The sequence below is a fragment of the Acomys russatus genome, chromosome 23 (assembly GCF_903995435.1).
Source record: "Acomys russatus chromosome 23, mAcoRus1.1, whole genome shotgun sequence".
Classification (NCBI taxonomy): Eukaryota; Metazoa; Chordata; class Mammalia; order Rodentia; family Muridae; genus Acomys; species Acomys russatus.
In genome coordinates this window covers 29182365-29194370 of record NC_067159.1, presented here as the reverse complement: position 1 = coordinate 29194370, position 12006 = coordinate 29182365, and the positions used below count along the sequence as shown (strand labels likewise).

The 12006-nt window shown below is 42.6% G+C and overlaps 1 pseudogene; it reads right to left on the bottom strand.

Annotated features, from left to right (window-relative positions):
* Positions 1–379: 379 nt before the first annotated feature.
* On the bottom strand, positions 380–1173 carry LOC127206521 (60S ribosomal protein L7a-like; annotated as a pseudogene).
* Between the last annotated feature and the right edge of the window lie 10833 nt (positions 1174–12006).

The following is a 12006-nucleotide window of genomic DNA, read 5'->3' as shown; positions in this document are numbered from 1 at the left end:
TCATTCGTTCATCAGTGATGAACTGAGGAGAGGCTCATGCATGCCAATCACTTCCTGCTAAACTCCTGGCTCCTGGTGGATTTGGGAGAGGAACAGTCATTGTCTTCAGTTGTGCACCTACCGGTGAGCCCAGCAGGTTCCAATGCACAGTTTCAAACCCATCCGAGGTCACAAACAAAGCACCAAGACACGAGTAGGAGCAATGGACTTGTAGGGAGGAGCAAGGTTGGTGAGAGGGAGACAGGACAAGGTGGATGGTGAGAATAACTGGAATGACTTCATACACACACATGAAATTGTCAACGGGCAAATTTAATAAAGAATATATTTTTTTAATTTTGTAATTATATTTATGTATAGAAAACTTAGCAATGTACATTTAACCCAGTTTAGTGGGGAGTTCTTTTGCCTTTGCCTTTTCCAGCTTGGCAATGCCAGCCACAGATTTAGGGCCCAGGACGTTGCCTCCCCAGTGGTGATGGATCTCATCCTATCTGTCGTTGTAATTGGTCCTAATGACTTCTAGCAGCTTAGCCAGAGCACCCTTGTCTTCTGAGTTAATCTGTGTGAAGGCAACAGTGGTGCAAGTCTTCCTGTGGACCAGCCTCCCCAGCCTGGCCTTTCCCTTGATGATGCAGTAGGGGACCCCCATCTTTCGACACAAGGCAGGTAGGAAGACCACCAGCTCAATGGGGTCTACGTCATGGGCAACCACCATCAGCTGAGCCTTCTTGTTCTTGACCAAGGTGGTGACTGTTTTGACCCCTGCTTGAAGGACAGGTGGTCTCTTAGTTGGGATGTCCCCTTTCCCAGCAGCTTCTCCACACACACCAGTGACCTTATCTTCTCCTGCTTTATCTCTGGCCTGTACTTGTGGGTAAACTTAAGCAACTAGGCAGCTGTTTGCCAGTCCAGGGCCTGGGTGAACTGATTATTGGCAGGAGGTACTTTGAGGTGCTTATAGAGGATGGCTCTTGGCTGCTGCAGCCTAATACAGCGAGGCCATTTAACAAAATGAGTGAAAGCACTTTTGGGCTGGATGTCCTGCCCGATGCCAAAGTTCTTAGGCCTCTTCTCAAACAAAGGATTGACCACCTTTTTTGCCTCCTGTTTCTTCAAAATGGCGGGGGCCAGGGCCACCTTCTTCCCCTTGGCCTTCCTTCCCTTGGGCATCTTCCTGGGATGGAGGAGAGCAAAGAATGTTTTTTTAAAAGTACTTCCAAGCTGGGCACGGTGGCACAGCCTATAATTCCAGCACTCGGGGAGTCAGACGCAAGCTGATTGCTGTGAGTTTGAGGCCAACCTGGTCTACAAATGTAGTCCAGGACAGCCAAGGCTGTACAGAGAAACCCTGTCTTGAAAAACAACCAACCAACCAACCAACCAACCAACCCAACCAACAGCAACAACAACAAATACCACTCCATAGGAGTGGTAGCAAGGGTCATCTACGAATATAGGTTTGAATGTATATAACATGTTCAGAGCACTTTAGAAATTGGTTTCCTGTATGGGTTATCGTTTGGAATAAAAGTCATGCTGCCCGAAACAAAATTGGAAAGCTGCTGGAGTTTATCACCTGTGAGATTCCGTGAGGTCAGATCCTTCTCAGATCTATCGTACAGTAAAATAATGGGATGGAAATTGAACTGAGACAGAAAAACAAGAAGGGAAAGGTACTCATATGGTAAAATAAGCGGGATTCTACAACAGATATCCTAAGGAACAAAGGGTCTCTGTCCGTTGTGATGGAGACGTTCTGTAGAGTTGACTGCTAGCTGTCAGCTATCATGTTAATAGATAAGACACACATGGTGATGTAATCTGCATTATGTTCTTAAAAATAACACTCTGGCTGATGTGTGGAGATGGCATGGAATCTGAACAGAGTGCTAGCAAGATTAAACAAGAAGCCATCTGCTTCAGATATAATGGGGACTTACAGTGTCATCAGTGGAGACTGTGGAACATGGTTTATACAGAGGGAATTGAGAAGATGTCATTGATACACTTCCTGATTGGGTATGGTGGGTGAGGAATAAGCTAAGGAAGGAGACAAAGTTATGACTATTATATTTCCACCTCACACTTTCTGTGTTTCTGGAAAGGTCATCATGCCTTAATCATTTACAATGTTGACCAATATAAATGCTTTGTGTTTTGGTGGCATGCTCCTATAATCTTAGCCTATAATGTAGGCAGAAGCAGGAGGGTCTCTTAGTTCCTGGTTAGCCTGGGCTATGTAGTGATACATGTTAGATCAGGAATGTTCATGAGGCCCTGAGTTAGATTTGTAGCATGTAGGCTGGAGGGAGGGAAGAAGGAAGGGATGAAGATAGATACATAGATAGATAGAGAACATTATATAAGTTTAGAAGTATAAAAATGTTCTGTACAATTAGGCTTTATTTTTTGTTTTTTGTTTTTTGTTTTGTTTTTGTTTTTGTTTTCGAGACAGGGTTTCTCTGTATAGAAGCCCTGGCTGTCCTAGACTCACTTTGTAGACTAGGCTGGCTTCAAACTCACAGCAATCCACCTGTCTCTCTGCCTCCTGAGTGCTGGGATGAAAGGTGTGTGCCACTACGCCCAGCTATAATTAGGCTTTATACCAGGGCCCATGAGATGTTCACCATGTAAAGGTGCTTCTAGCCAAGTCTGATAGTCTGAGTTTTACCCCTAGAACTGATATGTAAAAAACTGACTCCATAAAGTTGTCCTCTGACCAACCACCCTGCATGCCTTGGTGTGAACACCCACCCATGTAGACACATACAATAATAGTAAGTAAAATATGTTTATATTGCAGCCAGGAATGATAGAACACTCAGGAGGCTGAGCCAGGTGGATCTTGAGTTCCAAGACAGCATGGCCTATACAGGGAGACCTTGTCTTAAAACAAAACAAAACAAAACAAAACAAAACAAAACAAAACAAAAGAGGCTGGATGCAGTTGCACATGCCTTTGATCCCAGCATGCAGGAGGCAGAGGCAGGTGGATCTTCATGAATTCGAGGTCAGCCTGGTCTACAGAGTGATTCCAGGACAGTCAGGGCTATTACACAGAGAAAAAAACCAGATAGATAGATAGATAGATAGATACATAGATACATAGATACATAGAAAGAACAAAAAATGTACCAGGTTAATAGAAGTATAGCACAAGAGTGGAGGGTAGGGCCCTGGTTTGAATCCCTAACACTATAGCAAAACAACATCAATAAAAAACCAAAGCCCTCAGACAAAAAAAGCTGTATCAATGAAAGGAACTATAAATTTAAATAATTAATTTAGAGAGGTGGACTTGAACCTTTTACCTTTAAGAATAAAATCCTGTCGTTTTCTTTTCCTGTTTTTTGGGGTTTTGAGACAGGGTTCCTCTGTGTAGCCCTGGCTGTCCTGGACTCACTTTGTAGACCAGGCTGACCTCAATCCCACAGCGATCTGCCTGCCTCTGCCTATGCTGGGCTTAAAGCGCGCACCAGCAATGCCTGGTGAAATTCTGTCATTTTTCAACAATGTGGATAGACTGAGGGACACCATATTCCAGCGTCAGAATGACATGTGACTGACAGATAAAAGTCATTTGCAAGTCAAGAGAGAGCAGAATGGAGTTCCTGTGCAGCTGGGAAGCAGACCGGGAGAGGAAACACAGGCCCATTGAACAAGGGGTCCCTAAATAGAGCTAGACAGAATAAATTAGTTTTGGGGTGCAACTGCATCCTAAAATGGCTTCCACATTTTGTAAAGAACCAGGAGAGAAGAAAGAGACAGCTCACGTACCACTCTGGTTCCCTCAGAATGAAGCAAGCAAACCAGGACCAGAAATGCCTGGTCATTCTTCACACAGAGAAATGTACCTGTCTCTCTTGGCGTATCACAGAAACCAGCCTTCCGTGGAGGTGTTTTGAATCTCCCAGGTTCAACCAGTGTGCTTTGCCTCCGCCTTTAGAGACATTCCAAGCTAACAGCAACAGCTTAACATCTCATTATTAGTGCAGCTTGGTCTCCAATCCTTCATTGTCCTGTCTCTGCTCTCTGAGTGCTGGGATCACAGGTGTGCGCCACTGCATCTGGCTTTAACTCACCTCCTCAATATCTATACCACGAAAATATTTATTCCACAAAAATATCTATAACACAAAATCACTTATTTATATTGCAATATAATGCCTTTAATCCCAGCACTAGGGAGGCAGAGACAGGTGGGTCGCTGTGAGTTCAAGGCCAGCCTGGTTTACAAAGTGAGTCCAGGACAGCCAAGGCTCTGTTACACAGAGACACGCTGTCTTGAAACCCCCCCTGCTCCCCAAAATATCATTTTTAGTAGTAAGTCTTGTACTGACAGCCTAGTGCATGGCAGGAAAGTGCTATGTTACATCACTGCTGTACCTGCAACATCTTTTAGGGCATGGGCCATATTTTATTCATCTCATTTACAATGGTACAGAGAAGGTATAAGATGCAGTATCTGAATTGTAACATGAATGAGGAATGTGTGTGTGTGTGTGTGTGTGTGTGTGTGTGTGTGTGTGTGTAACCCTTTCAAACATAAAAATCTTGATTGCATGCAGGTTCTTTTTTTTTTTAATATTTATTTAATTATTATTATGTTTACAGTGCTCCGCCTGTGTGTACATCTGAGAGCATTATATCACATTATAGATGCTTGTGGGCCACCATGTGGTTGCTGGGAATTGAACACAGGACCTCTGGAAGCGCAGTCAGTGTACTCTTAACCTCTGAGCCATCTCTCCAGCCCCAAGATACTGGTTCTTTTAGCATATTTTATTTCTCAAATTCTTACCACCATTCTGCTGCTTTTCAATGCGTTTAGTTGTCAGTGTTTGTAGTCAGGGCTGTGCTCTCATGAAAAGAAAAGAAAGAAAAGAAGAGAAAACAAAAGCCAGAGACAAACAGCTATTATCAAAGGGCAAAGCCATTATTCTCTTAAGGGTTATTATGACATGTGACAAGGACTTGCTCCCTAGCAACCACCATTTGTCTTGTGCCTCGGCACCCTGAGATTCTGTTCTGTCTTACCCACCCTGCGAAACGCAGGCAACAGTTTATGCTTTCCTTTAGTGAGTGACGATTCCTACCATGCTTTTCTCTAACAGGCAGGCTGTCTTCTTTTCAGCCTGGCACCTACATACTCACACCTTCTCAGGGAGCTTCCTTCTCCTCATGTGGCCATCCTGACAAAGCCTGCTAGGTACATAATCTTTCTTGCACCTAGAACTGGGCCGTGTGCCTAGTGTGAATAGGACTCACTTTAGCTCTCAGGAGGCACACATCAGTTTGTCCCGTACAGTGTACTACTGCTAGATCTCTCACAGCTGGGCCATTTACACATGTAGCATAAGCAGCCAGCCTAGTTTTGTCATTATATGCCACTTGGACTCCATTGCTCTTCTCTGATATATGTTGTAACTATGACATTAAAGTTGGCATTTGAGCTGGGCATGGTGGCTAACACCTGTCATCCCAGCACTTGGGAGGCAAAGGCAAGATCAGGAGTTCACGGTCATCCGTGGCAGCATAGTGATTGAGAAGTGTCTTCTTAAGAAAACCAACTGGCATTGGTTTAGAAATCCTTCTGGAACATTTTCCTGCTTTCCTGATGACTACGATCTGATATCGGTTCAAGTGTAGATGGTGAATACATGGCCAGTTTACCCACATGGGTTATGATCAGGGCACGGCTGCTGCACACGCTGCAGTGTGTGTGGTGCTGGTGTTGTGTGGTAAAGGTGGAGGGTGTGTTTGGAATGGGATGAAGGAGACCCTTGATAAGGCTGGAGCCTGAGCGCCGACGGCCTTGTTTGCCCTGATAAGGAGGAGTTTGGTCATTATCCTTTGGGCAATAATTTCTTACGGTGGATTTGCAAGTAGGGGAAGGAGGTTCACAGCTGACTCCTGTTGTTTACTCTTAAAACAGTGTAAAGCTAAAACTGGAGAAAAACACCTCAAAGTGGAATGTCATGGAATGAAAAAAGCACAAGATAGAAATCCACAGGTAGGTTCTATAACAACATTCCTCATGCAGATGTGGAACGGTCACTATTCTGTCTACTTCTGAGGTCAGTGTAGGTAACTATATCAGGGTTAGGCCACATGGTTACCTTGCTCTTTTGCATTAGAAAGAAAGAAAGAAAGAAAGAAAGAAAGAAAGAAAGAAAGAAAGAAAGAAAGAAATTCTATCTTCCCAGCTAAAAAGGTAAATCTGTCCCATATCAGCTTGTACAGGGCTTAGTAATGACACTATTAATAGAGAAATGGCTTCTTTCTCCAAAGTCTCAGTATCCTAAAGGGGTTTTATGACCTTTTTTTTCTATCTGGAACAATAATATCAAAGTACGAACAATTTCCTTGGCTGACAAAAGCATTGTGGTAGAATTCTATATAAGTAGCTTAATTATTATTTATTCTGCATAATAAATTGTTATTTATACATTTTCTTTCAGTTTTACGTATTTTTGTTGCTTTGGTTTTGGGGGTAGGATCTCATGTAGCCCAGGCTGGCCTTGAACCCCTGATCTTCCTGACTGTTTCTCAAGTGCTGGGATTGTAGGCATACATAACCACATTTGCCTTACATCTTTTATTTGTTTATTTTTAAAATGTGTACTTGGGGGGGGGGGCTGAAGATTTAACTCTGTGACAGTTTGTTTACTAAAATATGTTCATGTCCCTGAGTTTGATCTTCTGCTTCAGAGAAAGGAAAAGGTATTCTTGTTTATTTGTTTGTTTTGTTCTTTTTGTTTTAAGACAGTGTCTCAACTGTGTGGCTCTTGCTGGCATGAAACTCACTATATAAACCAGGGTGGTTTTGAACTCAGCCATCTGCCTGCCTCTACCTCCCCAGGGCTGTGATTAAAAGCATATACTGGGAAAGGTTTTTTTTTGTTGTTGGTTTTTTTTGGTTTTGGTTTCTCGAGACAGGGTTTCTCTGTGTAGCCTTGGTTGTCCTAGACTCACTTTGTAGACCAGGCTCGCCTTGAACTCACAGCGATTCACCTGCCTCTGCCTCCTGAGTGCTGGGTGAGATTTAAGGCATGGACCACCACGTCTGGCTCTAGAAGTAGTCTTAAAAGAAAGTGTGCGGTCGTGCATGAGTTTAATCCCAGCTCAGTGGTTAGAGCCCTAACTGCTCTTCTCAAGGACCCAGGTTCAATTCCCAGCACCCAGGTGGCAGCTCACAGTTGTCTGTAAGTCTAGTTCCAGTGAATCTGACACCCTCACACAGATATACACGCAAGCAAAAATACCAATGCACATAAGGCTGAAAAAATAAAAGGAAAAAAAAAAGAAAGTGAAAATCTTTTTTTGTTGCTTTGTTTTGCTTGTTTTTGTGGTTTTGTTTTGTTTATTTTCAGAGACAGGGTTTCTCTGTGTAGCCCTGACTATCCTAGAAATCACTCTGTAGTCCAGGCTGGCTGGCCTCCAGCTCAGAGATCCACCTGCCTCTGTCTCTGGAGTACTGAGATAAAAAGCCTGTGCAGCTGCAGCCCCACTGAAAATACAAGCACAAACCTTAAACTGAGTTGTTTTTTACGTTTGTTTGTTTATTTTGGTTTTTGTTTTGTTTTGGTTTGGTTTTTCGAGACAAGGTTTCTCTGTGTAGCTTTGGCTGTCCTGGACTCCCTTTGTAGTCCAGACTGGCCTCATACCCACACTGAAGGGCAGAGGGTGACATTGAGTTCCTGGTCCTCCTGCACCTGCCTTTCCAATGCAGGGACTGCTGGCATGCACACAAAACTCAGTTTAAGGTGTAAGTCTTGCTGAGCCCTGGTGGCACACGCCTTTAATCCCAGCACTCTAAATTTAAACTCTGAGTTTGAGGCCAGCCTGGTCTACAGAACAAGTTCCACGAAGGCCAAGGCTACAGAGAAACCCTGTCTCAAAAAGCAACAAACAAACCAAAAGGTCCAAGTCTTTCAATACTTTTCAATACTTCTTCGGCTGCCTTGCTATGAGTTGTTTGGCTTTTTGAAATGTCCATTGAGTAACCAAAAACTGTGGTTGTGCAGTAAGTAGAATATCATGGAAATTTTTACGTAATGGCCCAGTAATGGTTATTTCTTTTTTCTTTTCTTTTTTTTTCCTTTTAGGTTCGGTATTTCTTTCTTTCTTTCTTTCTTTCTTTCTTTCTTTCTTTCTTTCTTAAGATGTATTATTTATTACGTATACAGTGTTCTGTGTGCATGTAATGCCGGCACACCAGAAGAGGAAATCAGATTGCATTATAGATGGTTGTGAGCCACCGTGTGGTTGCTGGGAATTGAACTCATGACCTTTGGAAGAGTGGCCACTGCTCTTAACCTCTGAGCCAACTCTCCAGGCCCAGGTTTAGTATTTCAAAACAGGGTGTCCTAGAACTTGTTCTGTAGACCTGGCTGGCCTCCAACTCAGATCCAACTGCCTCTGCCTCCCAAATTCTGGGATTAAAATCATGTCCCATAATTGCCTAGCCATTATTTCTATATTTTAAGATATTTACATGGTTTTTTGTTTTCCATGTACTATTATTTTGTTTTTTATACTTTAAAAATGTTATTCTATCTTTAATTATGTGTACAAACGTGTCTGTGTATAGATATATGTGCACATGGGAGAACAGGAGTCCAAAAGAGGGTGTGAGATCCCCTGGAGCAGCTGTGGGACCCCCAGTAAATGCTGGAGAAGCAGGAAGCACTCTCCAGCGCCCACCCACCATTGTTGCATTGGTTTGGTTTGGTTTTTTGAAACAGAGTCTCCAGGAGTGCAGGCTGCCCTCAGACTTGCTGTTGTGTGGTCAAGACTGGCTGATTCTCCTGCCTTACCCCCCCCCCCCCCCCCCCCGTGTGCTTGCACAGCAACTGTGTGCTTACACAGCAAACCTTTGTCAATACAGTCAGCTTATACTATTTCCTCTGAATGAAATCCCGTACGAATAATTTCTGGGTCCAACTATGAGAGTTTTGTCTTTCAGTATATATCCCCAAATTATCTTTTGACCAAATTTACACTTTTTCTTGCAGAGCATGCTCACCTGTTTCTACGGATACTTACTAATGTTAAGATTTTCTTGTTTTGTTTTGTTTTCTGTTTTATATTTGCCAATCTGATAGTCTAAAGACTTCTCAGGGCTAGAGAAATACTTCCTTGATGGGAAGATTATTTAGCATGCTCAGGCCCTGGGTTGGAGCCTCAGGATTTCCCATAACAACAACAACTACAAAAAGAAATAAGTACATTAAATTAAATTTAAAAAGCAGGAGAAGGAGAAGAGTACTGGCAAGATTGAGGCAGAGGGTTTTGGAGTTCAAGGCCAGCTTGGCCTACACAACAATACCCTGTGTCAAGCACAAACCCAAGAGGAAGGAGCAGACAAGGTACTGCTGTGTAGCTCCTCAGCTAGCCGCTTAAAAAGTGCTGCAATTTTATGAGTCCTTACTATTTGGTTATTTCTGAGTGTCTGGTCTCAGTATTTGCTATTTTCTTTGTATTTTGCTGCTGTTGACATGAGCTCCGCCCCCCCCCCCCCAAATACACACATCCATTATTGTACACTTTTCTCAGCTGTAATCCTTGGCTTCTGCCTGTCATATTTTGTTTCTTATTAGATTAATAAGTATAGAGTCACTTGATTGTTCTTTTCCTTCCTTCATTATTAGCCTCTTCCCTATTTAATTCTTTTTTCAAAGCAATTTATTTTCTCATTTGATTTTATGTGTATAGGTAGTATTTTGTCTGAGTGTGCATCTATCTGTACACATGTGTGCCTGATACCCGTGGAAGTCAGAAGAGGATGTTGGATTCCGTAGAACTGCAGTTACAGGCGTTTGGGAGCCTCTGTGTGGGTGAGGGAATCAACTTGGGCCTCTGCAAGAGACGCAAGTGCTCTTAATCAGTGAGCCATCTCTCCAGCTCTACTCTTCCCAGCACCCTCACCTTTTTTTTTTGTTTTTTTTTTTTTTGGCTGGGTTGCAAAGGCTGGACCCTTTGCCTCAGATTCTCCATTTGCGGGGCTAAGCGTTTGCACTTATTGCATGGATACAACACAAGCGTCAAACACAATCTCACACAAAGAAAGCGTAATTATTTTTAAAGTAGTAGAAACAAATTATTTGCAATTATGTGTATGTCCGTGTATCTGAGTGTGGCTAGGTGCACATAAGTGCAGCTGCCCCGCGGGCCAGAAGCACTGGATTCCTTTGCAGCTGTAGGTACAGACCACTGGGAGCCAGCACAAGGGCATCCTGGAAACCAGCCCTGGCTTCTCTCTAAGAGCAGTTTACACTTCAAGCTACCGAGCCATCTCTCTAGGCCTATGTATTTATTTTCTTTAAAAAAAATTTTTTTTGAATATAGTATTAATTCTGCCCTCTCAACCACCTCATACGTCATGGTAGCCTTTTAAAGGATTCGACTGTGTTTTCAATTATATACTAACTTTTGTTTTGTGTGTTTGTTTTTTGAGACAGAGTTTCTCTGTGGAGCCCTGGCTGTCCTGGGCTCCCTTTGTAGACCAGGCTGGCCTCGAATATTATCTCTTAAAGAGAGATTTAGCGAGCTGTGGTGGCAAACCTTTAACCCAGGCACTGAGGAGGCATACATGGAAGATATTTGTGAGTTCCAGGGCAGCCTGGTGTATAAAGCAACTTCTAGGGCAGCCAAGGCTCTATTACACATAAAACCCGCCTCCCTACCCCCCTTCTTGAAAAACCAAACAAACAAAAAGAGAGATTTTTAAATTCTTTGTGTTCTACATATTATTAGTGACAAGTTGGCATGTACGCATGCATGTCTTTCGTTATTAGAATAATTGTGAAATTACTAGTAAGAGCAGGGCTGGAGGTATAGTTGTAGAGGTGGTGGAGGAAAGCTAGGCTCTATGTCAATTTTCAGAGTCACAAAGATGAGGAGAAAAAAAGAAAAAAGATTGCCTTTTTAAAGCCATCACCTCTGATACAAATGACAGAAGTGTCTAAATAAATTGTTGTTTGATGTGGGGGCAGAGTTACGGTGGGGCTTAGAAAGCGCCTTTCAGATGTTCTCCACACTTTGCCTGGTAAAGAACATCTTTATCTTTCTTGTGTTGCTGTCACACAGATGGCAGATGCTATGCTCCTTAGTTTATGCACAAGCTTTAATGTTAAGTATTAATTAGCACCACCTGAAGATTCGTAAAAGGGACGAATACCTCTAACATTAGTCTGGGGGAAAAAAAAAGATTTCCATTATTTTCTTATAACCAAAATAGTTTGAATGAGCTTATTTACATTTTAATCATACATAATCATGAAAACAATAGGAAGCTTCATTAAATGACTCTTTGACTGATTCACTGGCCAAAAAAATTCTTTCTGTTATTTTCTATTTGTTATTTTCTTTTTGTTATTTTTGTTATACTTCCAATGATTCCTCAGATGTCCAATTCTAAGCAGTCTCGAGGGCGAGGGCTACTGCTGGAGTGATACATTTACAACATTTCTAAAACAATTGCAGTTTGTGTTTTTTACAGGAATTGAGGCCAGTTAACAATGGCCTGAGAGTCCCAGCAGCATTCGTCCCTTCCTCACATTCCCTAGAACAGGAGCATCCTAGCCTCAGCTTTGAAGGTTGAGGAATTCCCAACAGGCTAAATTTTAGAAGAGCATCAACACCCCGAGGTGATACATTCTTCACCCAAAACTCCGTGGGGATCCTGCAAAGTGAGAAGTTCTTTTGTATCTTTGAAACCAGGCAAATCAAAGGAATTTCTTTTAATCTGATTTAGGTCCAAGCCAGTGAGTGGCACTAATAAGGAACAAACACATTAGCACCAAAAGGAAATGATAATTAGAAACCAAATCTTAATCCGTAGCCCACTGGCTGAGATCTCTAAAGCTTAGCCACTGGATTTTAAATGTAAAAAATCACATTCAAATGTGCAAGAGGATAATGTGCTGCGTATTTGCATGTGAAAACGGATGGTGTGCGTGCATAATTGGTGGGCTGAATACCTTTTGTTGGAGGGAATGG